Consider the following 17,324-nt stretch of genomic DNA (forward strand, 5'->3'; position numbering starts at 1 on the left):
CCATAAGGCATGGTTTGCAAGCATCAAGTGATTCATAATCAAGTGATTCCAAAATCCCATCAGCATGGAGTTTATTCATGCGCTTTACACCAATATGACCTAAACGACAGTGCCACAAATAAGTTGCACTATCATTATTAACTTTGCATCTTTTGGCTTCAATATTATGAATATGTGTATCACTATGATCGAGATCCAACAATCCATTTTCATTGGGTGTATGACCATAGAAGGTTTTATTCATGTAAACAGAACAACAATTATTCTCTAACTTAAATGAATAACCATATTGAAATAAACATGATCAAGTAATATTCATGCTCAACGCAAACACCAAATAACACTTATTTAGGTTCAACACTAATCCCGAAAGTATAGGGAGTGTGCGATGATGATCATATCAATCTTGGAACTACTTTCGACACACATAGTCACCTCGCCCTTAACTAGTTGTTGTTCATTCTGTAACTCCCGTTTCGAGTTACTACTCTTAGCAACTGAACCAGTATCAAATGCCGAGGGGTTGCTATAAACACTAGTAAAGTACACATCAATGACATGTATATCCAATATACCTTTGTTCACTTTACCATCCTTCTTATCCGCCAAGTATCTAGGGCAGTTCCACTTCCAGTGACCACCTTTGCAGTAGAAGCACTCAGTTTCAGGATTGGGTCTAGCTTTGGGCTTCTTGACGGGAGCAGCAACTTGCTTGCCGTTCTTTTTGAAGTTCCCCTTCTTCCCTTTACCCTTTTCTTGAAACTAGTGGTCTTGTCAACCATCAACACTTGATGCTTTTCTTGATTTCTACCTTCGTCGATTTTAGCATCACGAAGAGCTTGGGAACCGTTTCCGTTATCCCTTGCATATTATAGTTCATCACGAAGTTCTAGTAACTTGGTGATAGTGACTAGAGAACTCTGTCAATCACTATCTTATCTAGAAGATTAACTCCCACTTGATTCAAGTGATTGTAGTACTCAGACATTCTGAGCACATGCTCACTAGCTGAGCTATTCTCCTCCATCTTGTAGGCAAAGTACTTGTCAAATGTCTCATACCTTTTTACAAGGGCATGAGTCTGAAATACTAATTTAAACTCTTGAAACATCTCATATGTTCCGTGGCGTTTCAAAAACGTCTTTGAAGTCCCGATTCTAAGCCGTAAAGCATGGTGCACTAAACTATCAAGTAGTCATCATATCAAGCTTGTCAGACGTTCATAACCTCTGCATTTGCTCCTGATATCAGTCTGTCACCTAGTGGTGCATCAAGGACATAATTCTTCTATGCGTCAATGAGGATAATCCTCAGATCATGGATCCAATCCGCATCATTGCTACTAACATCTTTCAACTTAGTTTTCTCTAGGAACATATCAAAAATAAAACAGGGGAGCTAAACGCGAGCTATTGATCTACAACATAGATATGCTAATACTACCAGGACTAAGTTCATGATAAATTAAAGTTCAATTAATCATATTACTAAAGAACTCCTACTTAGATAGACATCCCTCTAATCATCTAAGTGATCACGTGATCCTTATAAACTAAACCATGTCCGATCCTCACGTGAAATGGAGTGATAACCCACAAGTATAGGGGATCGCACCAGTTTTCGAGGGTAAAGTAGTCAACCCAAATTTATTGATTCGACACAAGGGGAGCCAAAGAATATTCTCAAGTATCAGCAGTTGAGTTGTCAATTCAACCATACCTGTAAGACTTAATATCTGCAGCAAAGTACTTAGTAGCAAAGTAGTATGGAAGTAACGGTAACGGTGGCAAAAGTAACTGTAATAGTCTTGTAGTAATTGTAACAGTGGCAACGGAAAAGTAACTAAGCAAAGAGCAATATGTGAAAAGCTCATAGGCATTGGGTCGGTAATGGAGAATTATTCAAATCAAGTCTACGATATAAAGAAAGAGGCATAACACTAACACCGGCTCCAAGATCACATAAAGGAGTTTTAACATAGTTTCTCTTAATGGAGCATGATATAGTTGGTACTCCTGGATCTCCTAGTTTCTTAGGTATTCCACCCTTAAAAGTATAATTAGCAAGCATGGTGGAAATTTTAGCTTCCGGTATCTTTCTTTTATTAGTAACAATATATTTCATGTACTTAGCATAAGGATTCATTATAAGCATATTAGTCAAATGCATACGCAAGAAGATAGGTCTAATCATTTCAGCAAAGTGCTCAAAATCCTCATCATCCTTTTTCTTGGATGGTTTAGGAGGAAAATGCATGGGTTTCTGAACCCATGGTTCTCTTTCTTTACCGTGCTTCCTAGCAACGAAGTCTCTCTTATCGTAACGTTTATTCTTTGATTGTGGGTTATCAAGATCAACAACAGGTTCAATCTCTACATCATTGTCATTACTAGGTTGAGCATCAACATGAACATCATCATTAACATTATCACTAGGTTCATATTCATCACCAGATTGTGTTTCATCATCACAAATAGAAATATCATTGGGATTCTCAGGTGTGTCAATAACAGGTTTACTAGAAGCATGCAAAGTCCTATCATTTTTCTTTTTCTTCCTTTTAGAAGGACTAGGTGCATCAACATTAGTTCTCTGAGAGTCTTGCTCAATTCTCTTGGGGTGGCCCTCAGGCTATAAAGGTTCCTGAGCCATTTTACCCCCTCTAGTCATAACTTTAACAACATTATCATTTTTCTTATTATTTAATTCATTGAGCAAATCATTCTGAGCTTTAAGCACTTGTTCTACTTGAGTGGTAACCATAGAAGCATGTTTAATATTGATTTTAAGTTCACCTTTAACTCTAGACATATAATGTAACGCCCTCGATGCGGCTATATCTCCTACGTGTCGAGGCACGACTTAGAGGCATAACCGCATTGAAAGCAATGTTGCAAGTTAGGCAATCTTCACAACATCCCATGTAATATATAGATAATAAAAGGGGAGATACATAGTTGGCTTACACTCGCCACGTCAATCAAAGTACATAAATAGCATTACATCATCCAATCACTCATGGCCCGACTACGGCGCCAAAATAAAAGATCAACCCAACATGCGACACGGTCCCGATCGCCCCAACTGGGCACCACTACTGATCATCAGGGAAAGAAACATAGTAACAGCGTGAGTCCTCATCGAACTCCCACTTGAGCTCAAGTGCGTCATCTGGAACGGAGTCATCAGGCCCTGCATCTGGTTTGGAAGTAAACTGTGAGCCACAGGGACTCATCAATCTCGCACCCTCGCAATCAAGACTATTTAAGCTTATAGGTAAGGTAAGGTAAGGTAAAATATGTGGAGCTGCAGCAAGCGACTAGCATATATGGTGGCTAACCTGTTCGCAAAAGAGAGCGAGAAGAGAAAGCAAAGCGCGAACAAATAACTAGAGAACAACCTGCGACAAGCATTACTCCAACACCGTGTTCACTTCCCGGACTCCGCCGAGAAGAGACCATCACGGTAACTCACACAGTTGGTTCATTTTAATTAAGTTAAGGTTCAAGTTAGCTACAACCGGACATTAACAAATTCCCATCTGCCCATAACCGCGGGCACGGCTTTCGAAAGTTCAAATCCCTGCAGGGGAGTCCCAACTTAGCCCATGACAAGCTCTCACGGTCAACAAAGGAATAGACCTTCTCCCGAGACATTCCGATCAGACTCGGTATCCTGGTTCTACAAGACACTTCGACAAGTTAAAACCAATCCAGCAACACCGCCCGAATGTGCCGACAAATCCCGATAGGAGCTGCACATATCTCGTTCTCAGGGCACAATCGGATAAGAAATCCGTACAACTAAAACCAGCCCTCGAGTTTCCCCGAGGTGGCGCTACAAGGGGCTCTAGGTTGGACCAACACTCAGAGGAGCACTGGCCCAGGGGGTTTAAATAAGATGACCCTCGGGCTCCGAAAACCCAAGGGAAAAAGAGGCTAGGTGGCAAATGGTAAAACCAAGGTTGGGCATTGCTGGAAAAGCTTTAATCAAGGCGAACTATCAAGGGGTTCCCATTATAACCCAACCGCATAAGGAACGCAAAAACCGGGAACATAACACCGATATGACGGAAACTAGGGCGGCAAGAGTGGAACAAAACACTAGGCTAAAAGGCCGAGCCTTCCACCCTTTACCAAGTATATAGATGCATTAAGATAACAAGATAATATAATGATATCCCAACAAGTAAATAATGTTCCAACAAGGAACGGTCTCCAATCTTCACCTGCAACTAGCAACGCTATAAGAGGGGCTGAGCAAAGCAGTAACATAGCCAATCAACGGTTTGCTAGGACATGGTGGGTTAGAGGTTTGACATGGCAATTTGGGAGGCATGATAAGCAAGTGGTAGGCATCGTAGAATAGGCATAGCAAAAGAGCGAGCATCTAGCAAAGCAAAGATAGTAGTGATTTCGAGGGTATGATCATCTTGCCTGCAAAGTTGTCAGAGTTGACTGGATCCTCGAAAGCAAACTCAACGGGCTCCTCGTTAGCGAACTCGTCTCCCGGCTCTACCCAAACAAGACAAACAAGCAAACGGAACACAATCAACCACGTGCAAAGCTCAAACAATATGATGCAAACATGGTATGCTATGCGGGATGCGACTTGCGATGCATATGCAAGATTTGACAAGGAATGAATGAACCTGGCCTCAACTTGGAAAACCAAGTGTGCCACTGGAAAGGTGAGATGATTTTGCTTGAAAACGATATAAAGATCAACGGAACCGGAGTCACGGTTTGGAAATGGCAAGCAATTCAAATATGGCACCGGTCTGCGATTTACAGCAAGTAGCCATCTAAATGCAACAAGATGAACATGCTACAGCACTCAAACATGACAACAAAATCCATGGAAGGGATCCATTCATGATGCTTAACAAAAGATGAACACTGAGCTACGGCCAATTCATCCATTAACAGGCTCAAACAAGCATGGCAAAAGAGCATTTGGTAAACAGATTTCAGACTTAGTGAAATTAACACTTGTCTGGAATTTCAGATCAGGTAGCACACTTTGGAGCACAAAAACTAGATGATATAGGTACTGAACAGGGCAAAGTAAAGTATGGCATGGAGCTACTCAAAGAGCTTAACAAAAGTCCCTTAGTGACCATGAGCCAAAAGGGATCAGACAATACATTTGCAAGCATGTGAACATGGCAAAAACATAATCTATTGCACAAATGATCTCAACTTTGGCACACATGATCTATTGCACAAACAAAGGTGGGTTTCCAAGATTTTATATTTTTTTTAATTTTTTTATTAATTTATAATGCCCTATAGACTGACTGGTCAAAACATCGGTCTATACCTCAAGGGGGCATTGCAAAATATTCTTTCTATATTTTTGAATTTTTTTGAATTTATAATGCCCTCTTATATTTGTTTACTTTTTTAATGCTCTCTTATTTTTTTGAATTTTTTATTTATAAAGCTAGGTTTCCAAGATGGCTAGGATGGCCCATGCTTTTCCTTTTGTTTATTTTTTTCCTTTTCCTTCACTTTACATAAAAATTACCTGAGCACTCCAAAAATAACATAAAAATTACATGACCCCTCAAATAATTACATGACCCCTTTTTTTCACACATTATTTTTAACTAGTATTACATTACTCTTCTAATTTACATTTAATTCCTTCACACTTTGATGATGGAATATTTTCTCTCTAATTGCAACATAGGTTCAAATGATGGAACATTTGATCTTTTTGCTTATTGAAATTATGCGTTGATGGAATGTGTGAGGATGAACAATTATCAGTAACTTTATTAAACCCCATGTACTATAATTCATGACAGCCATTTTCGAACATTGCCACGTTCAATATTTGGTATAATTGGCACATGGGCACAGCATGTTGCACTTGCCCACAGCATAGACAAGGGTTGCAGCATGTCTCAAGCAACACTGAAGCGCCATTTGTGATCATTGCACCATCGAAACAACAACTAAACATGAAGGAAGCATTCACCACCAATAAAGTTAAGGCCACACATATATAGATAGCATTCTAGGTTACCACCATAGGTAGTAGGCAGTTCACAATAGATCCAGATCAAACACACAATACATTACATGACATTACATTATATAGCAAGTTTTCAAGCAGTTCAGACCCAGATGCAGCTTTCCAAAAGTAAAACATCATCAAATATATTGATGATGAGTACGGCTTCCAGCTTCCGATGATCAGCATGATGTACGACTAGAGGTCAGGGTTTCTTAGGACCTTCAGGAGGGCAGAATGCTGACCAATGATCTTGTAGTCATGACTGGAGATCGATGTAGCCCGGCAATGTTCCATCAGATGCTCCAATAACCCAGACCTGGGCTTGGGCTTGCTGCAGTAGGGGCACCGGTACTTTTCATTCCTCCAGTTGTAGTACTTAGCAGGTCCTTGGACCCTGATCTTGAACACCTCCTTCTCTTTAAAGGACTCTACGTTCCCCTCGACCACATCATCTCCAGATTCATACTGCACACATTAATGACTGACATTAATACATTATGCATTCAAAAACTATAAACACATAATACTAACTCAATGCAGAAATAACATTTCAACTAGGCCTTACCTCGTACGGCTCATCTTCATCAGACTCATATGGGTAGAACCCAGTCTTGTCCCACTTCCTCTTGTTGCCCAGAAGATCCTCCTCCTCCTTCTATATTGTCAAACATGCACATCGATTACAATGAATTGAATTGTAGTTCACAGAATGTCATTACAAACAAAATTGTGAATGTGAACCACATTGGTATGTTGCAAGTGACCAAATGCTTTCCTTAAAAATATAGAATCTAAGCAATCAATCAACACATAAATGATGTCCTTCATAAATGCTAATGAAAATGCAAGCTGGATTCTTGACATTCCCTGGATTAACCGAACACTTTTCTTCTGAGGGAATCCCCCCCCCCCCACACACACACTACTTAATGGAAACATATAGTATATTTTGTTGCTAGGATCCTGCCTTGGAATGTTTACTTCACACTTTACATATAGTATATACTAATTACAGAAGCCAACTACAAATCTTAATATGCACAAATTACTGTTTTTGGGATAATGCAGCAAAGCTCCTACACATATGAACATAATGCAGTAGTTAATTTGGTACAACTTCAACTATAAATGCATACATCTCCAACAAACATCTAAAATTTCATTACTTACCTAAACAACAACATATTATACTATAGATGAATCTCGTATCATCCAAATCAATTCATTGGCACATCTGAATTAATGCATTCCAAATCAAATATGTTTCCATCCAGTATCATTGAACCACAGATCAAATCAAATAATCATAAATGTCAGCAACATTGAACTACAGATCTATCTGAACTTAAATTCCCCCTTAAATAAGGTATTCATCCTCATACTAATTAAATTCTAACAAGAAAAAATTCAACTACTAATCTAATAAGCATCTGCAAAAACCCCAAGATGCTTTTATCTCTGAAGCAACGACATTGCAGAGGATGTTCAATGCTGTCAATATCTCTGAAGCAATGACAAAATTCCACTACTAACCCAAAGTAAATAAGCATAGACTGCCCCTTCCCCTCGACCATGCTTCCCCTCTCCTTCAGAAGCCCCCATCCAGCACAAAACAATCCAGCCCTTGAGAAGCTCTTTTTGATTAACATGACAACACCCAGTACATGAGCACATCCTTCACTATATTTACAACCAAACTAATGCACCATCTAATCACCTCACGTAGACAATTTCCAAAAACACAAGGCCATGCACAACTCATCTCATAGCCTCTGCCTGAGAGGCATCAATCAAGCATCAAGTAACTGCAACTATGACAACATGCATCAATCAAGCATCTAAGAATTCCAACTATGACAGCCATAATCCCTAGAACTAAGCATCCATTTAATTAATCATCAAGCCAAAGAATAAAGCAGGCACCAACCCAAACCAATACAGAAGTATATATTTGACTCCAAACACCTAAAGAATTGCAAAAATTCCACTACTAATCTAATAAGCATCTGAAAAACCCCCATCCCTCAATCTGGCTACTTCTAACCTAATCTAATAATCATATGTGGTCCACCATTCTTGCACGAATCAAATACAGAAAAACCCTAATGCAGAGAAAACCCTACCTCCAACAAATCTAACCAAACAAAGTTCTGTCCACATTCCACAAACCCTACAATCTAAAAACTACCAACTAAAAGTTAGCCGCAGATACCTTCTGCTCCGCTTCCTCCTCGCCGGAGCCGGCCTCCACCTTCTCCACCTTCTCCACCTCGTGCTCCTCGCCAGAGCCCTCCCCCACCTTCTGCGCCTCACGAGAGCCCGCCTCCACCTTCTGCGCCTCGCCGGAGTTTGCCGGAGCGGGCGCATCTGGCTAGACCGCGCCGTTGCGGCCCGCCCCCGCCTTCTCCAGATCTCCAGCGAAGGGAGCACCACGCTGGATGCCGGCACGCCCCCTCACAAAGGTGCCCGCAGCGACCTGCCACGCCTGCTCCACCAGATCTGCGCCCCAATCAGGGCGCTCGCCTCCTGCGTCCGCCATGGCGATGGAGAGGATGCAGTGAGCGAGACGAGGATGTTGGAGAGGAGAGGGAGTGGGGAGTGGAGAGTGGAGAGAGGGAGACGATGCGGCGGGGGGAAATGGTGGGCGATGCGGCCGGAGGTGGTTGCCGTCCGCATTTATATGATGCGACAGTTTTGGCAACTACCCGTGCCACGTGCTGCCCCACGCGCGGGCGGCTTCACGCGTGCACGAAAGGCCGCGGTATACAAACAAATACGTATACGGACGGGCATACGTATACGGCCGGGCATACGATCTAACCGGGCCCGTACGGGCCTCCCAGGGCTCCTTGACGGCTATACGCGGGGGCAACAAAGACGATCCTGTCCCTCGTTATGAACCGTTTTTGGTTCATCCTAGCCGTCGATGTGTTTTTCCACCCCGTGTTCAGTCCAGGGGGGAGCACCGGAGCAGAAACGGTCGGACGGAACCTGGCTCTCATATGCCCATGGCTTCCTCGATCAGCTCGATTGAGCATTACGCCGGCTCGCGATCGCGCGTCTGGATTAGCTCGGCTGCAACCAAGGCGTCGCGGCCGTGACCGATTGCCGGAATTCCGAGAACAACGTGTAGCGCCACATCGGCAAGCAGACTGGCGGTGGCGGCAGAACAGGAGGACGCCGTGGCCTCGCCTTGGCACAACTGTCGAGATGGAGATGGAGCGATTGAGAAAGGGGGTCGAGGCGTCAACAAGCAAGATGAAATCGCCCCCGCCGGAGACGGCACGTTGTACATTGTCGCCATGGTCTAGCACCTCAATTAATTGATTCTCATCCATGTCAAGATACCCTATCACCGTCAAGGTCTAAAACCTTAATTGATTATCATCCACGCCATGGACAAAGAGCCCAACAAGAACGATCTTGAGACTCACCGGGTGTCCATAAAATCCGGTCCGCTAGACCATGGCGCTCCTGTCGTCCCGCAATTCTGGCTATCGGCCATGTCCGCGCTTGCCCTAGTTACAGCGAGCTAGAGCGGATGGGGCATGCCATCGAGCCGATCAAGGAAGCCAGAAGCATGTGAGAACGGGATTCGGTCTGATGCAAAGCAGGTACAGGTGTCACCAGATCCACGAGAGTACGCACGGAAGAGGCTTTGCATACGGTCTCCACAGAATTTTTTTGGGATTGCAAGGGCAACACTTTTGGGTCCCTTGTCAAGTTCTCTGTCACGCTCGCTGCCCAGAGGGAAGGTCCTGCACACTTCTGTCCCTGGGAGGTCCCCATGAGGTCATGCATGCCATGTAGAGTGATGAAGAAGAGGATGACTCGGGTGTTGTTGTGAGGCTAGACGAGTCATCATGCAAATCCGAGAGCGTCCAACAGTGGAGAATCATGTGAAGAGTCCATAAGCATGTCCATGTGATGAGTCCAGGCACAACACTGTTAAAGTGTATATTGTAAATGTATGTACGGTATGTGTATAAACCGAACATACGAGATAAGGGTGCGTTGCGTTGTTGTAATCCGGTTGTTAGAGTAGTTACAGATGATCTCGTATATCTATTGTATAGATCATTACTTGGAGACCAATCTACCAACTACCTAACAACCAAACCCTGTAATCTTTGTGCTTATATAAACACGCAGCGCGTCCCTACTAAGGCATACGCTTAACGCCACTTTTACATGGTATTCAGAGCCTATCTCCTCTAGCACATCCTCCCTGCGCCGCCATGGCTTCCTCAAGCACCGCCGCCGCCGCTACATCCGTCCTCATCCCCATAGCTGAAAAGCTCCACCGCTCCAACTTCAATGTCTGGCGTGCGCAAGCCCTAGCCACCATCCGAGGCGCCCATCTTGTCTCCTATCTCGACCCAGAGAGGGAGATCCCGGCGCTCAAGCTTGCTGACAAGGAGGGCAAGCCCACCGACGTGCCCAACCCGGCCTACGAGATCGACAGGGCACGGGATTCTCAGGTTCTGAGTTTTCTGTTTAACTCCATCTCACCTCCTGTGATGGTTCAGATTGCAAACTGCACCACGGCGTCAGCAGCATGGACTGCTATCACGGAGATATTCATCTCCCAGACTCAGGCGGCCATCGTCAACACGAGGATCGCCCTCTCCACCACCAAGAAGGGGAACTCCACCATCGCCGAGTACCTTGGCCGCATGAAGGCACTTGGCGATGAGATGGCTGCCATTGGCAAGCCGCTCACCGACGACGACATGGTGTCGTACATCCTCGCCGGACTCGACTTCGACTACATGTCCTTCGTCTCCTCTGTCTGCGCCAGGACCGTCCCCATCAAGCCTAACAAGCTCTACTCCCAGCTGATCAGCTTCGAGAGCCGCCTCGCCATGTTCGAGGGAAACTCGTCATCATCCCACTCCTCCGCCAATGCCGCTTCTCGCGGCGGCCGTGGCTTCACTCGTGGAGGCCACGGCAGGAACGGAGGTGGCCGTGGCCATGCTAGCGGCCGTGGCAACGGAGGCAACGGTGGCCGTGGCAACGGCAACGGTCACGGTGGGCGTGGCCATGCAGGAGGAGGCGGCCGCGACGAGCTCCCTGAGGTGTTCTGCCAGATCTGCAAGAAGCCAAACCATACGGCCATTGAGTGCTACCGGCGCTTTGACATCGCATTCACCAAGGAGAAGAGTGCAAGCGCCGTGGCCAACTCATCCTATGGCGTCGACACCAACTGGTACGTCGACACCGGCGCCACCGATCACATCACCGGCGAGTTGGACAAGCTCACCATGAGGGATAGGTACAATGGCCATGACCAAGTGAACATGCCCAACGGGTCAGGTATGAAAATTACTCATGTTGGTCAAGCTTATCTTCGTACTCCAACTCGCAATCTTTATCTAAAAGATGTCCTTTATTCTCCCAAAGCCACAAAAAATCTTGTCTCTGCCCATCGTTTATCTCAAGATAATCATGTGTTCCTTGAAACTCACCCTCGCTTCTTTTTTATCAAGGACAAGGCAAGGAGGAGCACCCTCCTCCAATGCAGGTGTAGAGCCGGCCTCTATCCCCTATCATCAGCTTCGTTACACTCGGTCAGGCAAGCTTTCGGCGCCACCAAGATATCTCCTTCAAGGTGGCACACTGGATTAGGTCATCCATCTTTGCAAATCGTCCAGCACGTTCTTAGGCAGAATAAAATTCCTTTTTCCAATCAAGAGTTGAATAAAGAAGGAGTCTGTGATGCATGCCAAAAAGGCAAAAGTCACCAACTCCCGTATCCTCTTTCTAGTAGCACTTCGAACGCTCCTTTAGAGCTTATTTTCTCTGATGTATGGGGGCCTGCCCGTGATTCTATAAATAAAAAGAATTATTATGTGAGTTTTATCGATGATTACAGCAAGTTCACCTGGATATTTCTTCTCAAACATAGATTTGAGGTTTTTAAAGTGTTTCATGAATTTCAAGCACTTGTTGAGAGACTCTTTGATCGCAAAATCATCACCATGCAAACAGATTGGGGTGGTGAGTATGAGCGACTAAATTCCTTCTTTCGTCAAATTGGCATCACACACCATGTTTCTTGCCCACATGCTCATCAGCAAAACGGCTCTGCCGAGCGTAAACATCATCATATCGTTGAAGTTGGTCTCTCTCTCCTAGCACATGCTTCCATGCCCTTGAAATTCTGGGATGAAGCATTCATTGCTGCCAGATACTTGATAAACCGTACTCCCAGCAAAGTAATAAACCTTGAAACACCTTTGGAAAAACTTTTTCATGAGAAACCAAACTACCATGCTCTTCGCACCTTTGGTTGTGCCTACTGGCCTAATCTCCGTCCCTTTAATTCTCACAAGCTAGAATTTCGATCAAAGCAATGTGTGTTTCTTGGTTATAGCAATCTTCACAAGGGGTTTAAGTGCCTAGACATTGCTGCTGGACGTGTCTACATCTCACGAGACGTTGTATTTGACGAGACAGTCTTTCCCTTTGCTGCCCTTAATCCGAACGCCGGTGCTCTCATTCGATCCGAAGTTCTTCTCCTTTCCGAAAACACCTTGCCAACTTCCGTTGATCAGGGGGACGAACATCTAGCTAATGATCCTTCGGGTAATTTTCATGAAAATCCTGCTAATTTTGGTGGAAATCCTATTTTGCGTCATGATTTTATGCAGCAGCAAGAGACTAACACAGAACACGAGGAGGATCCAGGTGCTGCACCAGATTCTGATGGCAGCGATCCCAAAGGTGATCCGCCCTTGCCTGCCGCACCAGGCAGTGGCGGCGTATCTGCCTCGGGGCCAGGCGGGCCATCGCCAGGCGGCCACGCGTTTCCCCGTGGGCCAGCAGGCACAACAGCGACGTCTCGTGGTGGGCCATCTGCGTCGCAATCTACGTCGACACACCCGACTGGGCGGTCCCTCGACTCCACCAACCAACCAACTGGGCCTCGCCAAGTGGCCCAGCCTGATGCAGACGCGGGAACGGGCGCGGGTGCGCCACCGCCAGCCTCCGACAGCATCCGCCTTGGATCGGGTGTCGTTGGATCGCGCGCTGCTGCCTCGGACTCCGCCGGATCCTCTGCGCCACGCGATTCTGCTGCAGTTTTTGTGCCAGCGCTGAGAACACGGTCACAACATGGAGTTGTCAACCCAAAAATTCGTACTGATGGTACGGTCAGGTATGACAAGCGTTTTGGGGGTCTTGCTGTCACGGGTGAACCCAACAATTTAAGTGAGGCTTTTGAAAGTAAAAATTGGAAAAATGCTATGTATGAGGAATATAATGCCCTTGTTCACAATAGATCTTGGCACCTAGTACCTCCAGCAAGGGGGAGAAATATCATTGACTGTAAGTGGGTTTATAGAATCAAACGGAAAGCTAATGGAGGGATAGACAGGTACAAGGCTAGACTAGTGGCAAAAGGTTTCAAACAAAGATATGGAATAGACTATGAGGATACTTTTAGCCCTGTCGTTAAAGCAGCTACTGTCAGACTTATTCTTTCTGTTGCAGTATCAAACAATTGGAGTCTTTGTTAATTGGATGTGCAGAATGCGTTCCTTCATGGCGTTCTAGAGGAGGAAGTTTACATGAAACAACCACTTGGGTATGAGGTAAAAGGCAAGCAACATTATGTTTGCAAACTTGACAAAGCATTATATAGTTTAAAACAGGCACCTAGAGCATGGTACTCTAGGTTGAGTGTAAAGCTTCAAAGGCTTGGTTTTCGACCCTCAAAGGCAGACACATCTCTCTTCTTCTATAAAAGAGGCAAAGTGATCATTTTTATGTTGGTATATGTTGACATAATTGTGGCTAGCTCATCACAGGAAGCAACTAATGCACTATTAGAAGATCTTAAGAAGGATTTTGCTCTAAAAGATCTTGGTTACTTGCATTACTTCTTGGGCATAGAAGTAAAGAAGGTAACAGATGGTATACTTCTAAGTCAAGAAAAGTATGTGTCTGATATACTGAAAAGATCAGGTATGATGAATTGTAAAATTTCAAATATGCCTCTTTCAACTACTGAAAAATTGTCAAAAGAAGAGGGTGAGCTTTTGGGAGCCGAAGGAGCTACAAATTATAGAAGTGTTGTAGGTGCTCTGCAATACTTAACACTTACAAGACCTAACATATGTTTTCCTGTCAACAAAGTATGCCGGTTTATGCATGCTCCTACTCTTCAACATTGGACTGCGGTTAAAAGGATTCTGAGATATCTCAGAGGTACTATGAGTACAGGGTTAAAATTCACAAAATCAATCTCAACTTTGGTAAGTGCCTTTTCTGATGCAGATTGGGCAGGTTGTCCTAATGACAGAAGGTCTACAGGAGGCTTTGCAGTTTTCTTTGGACCAAACCTTATATCATGGAGTGCAAGGAAGCAAGCTCCTGTGTCAAGATCTAGCACTGAAGCTAAATATAAAGCTTTGGCTAATGCAACAGCTGAGTTGATATGGGTTCAAGCGTTGCTCAATGAACTTGGCATAAAACACTCTTCTGTTGCGCGCTTATGGTGTGATAATATTGGTGCTACTTATCTATCAGCAAATCCAGTTTTTTCCATGCAAGGACAAAACATATTGAGGTTGATTATCATTTTGTTCGTGAAAGAGTAGCCAAGAAGCTACTAGACATACGATTCATCTCTACAAATGATCAAGTTGCAGATGGATTTACCAAGGCCCTGTCATGGAGCAAGTTGGAAGAGTTCAAGAACAATCTCAACTTGGTGAAGTTGTGATTGAGGGGGCGTGTTAAAGTGTATATTGTAAACGTATGTACAGTATGTGTATAAACCGAACATACGAGATAAGGGTGTGTTGCGTTGTTGTAATCCGGTTGTTAGAGTAGTTACAGATGATCTCGTATATCTCTTGTATAGATCATTACTTGGAGATCAATCTACCAACTACCTAACAACCAAACCCTGTAATCTTTGTGCTTATATAAACACGCAGCGCGTCCCTGCTAAGGCATATTCTTAACGCCACTTTTACAAACACTCCATCGGCATTCCACCAAGAAGTTGGATCGGAGGCACTGGAAGCAGGTAAGCATGCATGTTTAATGAACGCTCTTTTTTTGGCTAATTGCATACATGAATTTTACCAGGATTTTACTACATAAGAGTTTGGATGACACCACACTAGATTTGAAGAGATGAAGCACTCTATCCAAACACGTGAAGTAAAACTTTACATGAGTGTACAATTTTACAATGGTTTTCATTTGGTCCAAGTAAATCATAGCGATAAAGCGAAGCTTTTCTCTTTCGAGTCGGATCCACTTCGTTCTGGTACGGTATTATCCGAAATCATCTTTTTGGGGGTGCTTTCAATGTGGAAATAAACAGATGCTCACCTTGGCTGATTCACATGTCTGAGTATGCAAGACGATCTCAACAATTACACGGGCAAGCTCACATAGATAAATCAAGGTTAGCTTTTCTATACCATTATAACTGTTGGATATTTATGTAGAGGTGTATCACTTTATTAAATACAAGTTCTTGTGTGTTGGTTCTGAAAAAGGCCACAGGAAAGTGTGCCTCATAATTTGTTGGTTGTAAAAAATTAGGGTTAATTTGATATTATTGGCTATTGATTACTTGAGTTTTTAACTTCTGCGAAATCCAGACTTGTAAAGGCGGTTATCATCTGAATGGCCTGAAAGTAATCAGTAACCATGTCATTTTTTCTTACTCTGATGGAATGCTCTGTTCATTTGAAAAGGCTGTTATTAGCATCTAAAAGTTATAACCATTTTTCAATGAAGAAGAAGAGTTTACCTGGCCTCTGTTGAAAGAGAATTAACATGTAATAAAAGTTAAATGAAGATGTGAAAAATCAATATATTTGGCACTTTCAGGGATAACAAAAGAAACCAAAAGCTTCAGGTTATCCAGCTGAATAACAAGGAGGCCTTCTTTTGCCATTTTGGCAATGATACACCTATAGATGAACGAGGCATGTTATTTGGTTGAATATCATTTCCCAAATGTATAAACCAATATAAATACCATGTAATTTCTTGCATTCACAACAGTAATCTGGCTGACTTCATTACTCTGACGAGAATTACACATTTTTTTACAGACTTGTGGATGGCATGTTTCTTGGTGAACTACACTTTGATTCCCAGTTTCGCACCCATGCATCTATTTAATTACAGTGCTTCACAACTACTTTTCAAAACCAGACTTATTTTTTCTACACGCATCCGCTGCCCTGTTATATATTTGACTGAATGCATGCGCTAACCAAGTTTGCCTAAAAAAAGCGAAATCAACTCATGAGTATATTTACTAGAAGGGTGAAAAAGCTATAGAGTAAACATAATATTGTTCATGCTTTGTTTGGTCAAAATATGCAGTGTGAAAGAAAATATTGTTTGTACTTTCTGCCTGTGTAGGACGAGAATGGGTAGAAGTAATGGTGTATTCATCTTTGTTTATTTAAGATATCTACACACTTGTGACTGTCTTAAATTGTTCATTATCATTCTTCAATGTTTGGTTATTTTTTATCTCCTTCCTCTATCCTTTGGACATCAAATATTCTATAGAAGATAGGTGGTACCAAATAGGGAGATGTTTTGAAAACAAATCAGTTGTACAAATGGCCCATATTTAGAGGATTCACTTATGTATTGCAAGAAAATTGAAGATTCATTTTACAAGATGAAAATATGCTAATTTTCAATTGCCTTAGGGGCTTATTAATTTCTAATATATTATACTCCCTCCGTTCCTAAATACAAGTCTTTCTAGAGATTTCAATTTGAACTACGTACGGAGCAAAATGAGTGAATCTACAATCTAAACTACGTCTATATACATCCGTATGTAGTCCATATTAAAATCTCTAGAAAGACTTGTATTTAGGAACGGAGGGAGTAGTACTCATTCAAAATATGCATGCTTGAAAGATAAGATCCATTTAAAATTTGATACACAAAAATAATCATGCTTTTTGAGAGTACGCAAGAAGTTATGTACTATAAAGGTTACAATGACCACGAGTAGCAGTAACTGAAGTGTGGAATAACATGTTTCAAAGTTGAGAAGAAAATAAGCATCCGGCCAAATTCCTCTACAACCACAAACCCTTCACTCGAGGGCAATACCCGGCTGAAAGAGGCTCTGCGAGAGAGGACATGAATGCAACATCTTTGAACCATATGATGCATGGTTCAGACAATGGCCCGTAGCAACGCACGGGCATATTTACTAGTGAAGGATAAATATTTGAACAGGTTAGTCCATGGTGTACCTGACCTCGCGACCAAGAACTTACTCCTCCTCTCTCTCGACC

The 17,324-nt window shown here is 43.2% G+C and overlaps 1 long non-coding RNA gene across 1 annotated transcript; it reads right to left on the reverse strand.

Annotated features, from left to right (window-relative positions):
- Window positions 1-6,455: 6,455 nt before the first annotated feature.
- LOC119331156 lies at window positions 6,456-8,248 on the reverse strand. Its single transcript, XR_005160400.1, has 3 exons — window positions 8,237-8,248; window positions 6,590-6,679; window positions 6,456-6,489 (listed from the first exon to the last, which is right to left on the reverse strand). It is a non-coding gene; the product is annotated as an uncharacterized LOC119331156 (long non-coding RNA).
- Window positions 8,249-17,324: the final 9,076 nt, after the last annotated feature.

This window comes from Triticum dicoccoides, chromosome 7A (genome assembly GCF_002162155.2).
Source record: "Triticum dicoccoides isolate Atlit2015 ecotype Zavitan chromosome 7A, WEW_v2.0, whole genome shotgun sequence".
Taxonomy (NCBI): domain Eukaryota; kingdom Viridiplantae; phylum Streptophyta; class Magnoliopsida; order Poales; family Poaceae; genus Triticum; species Triticum dicoccoides.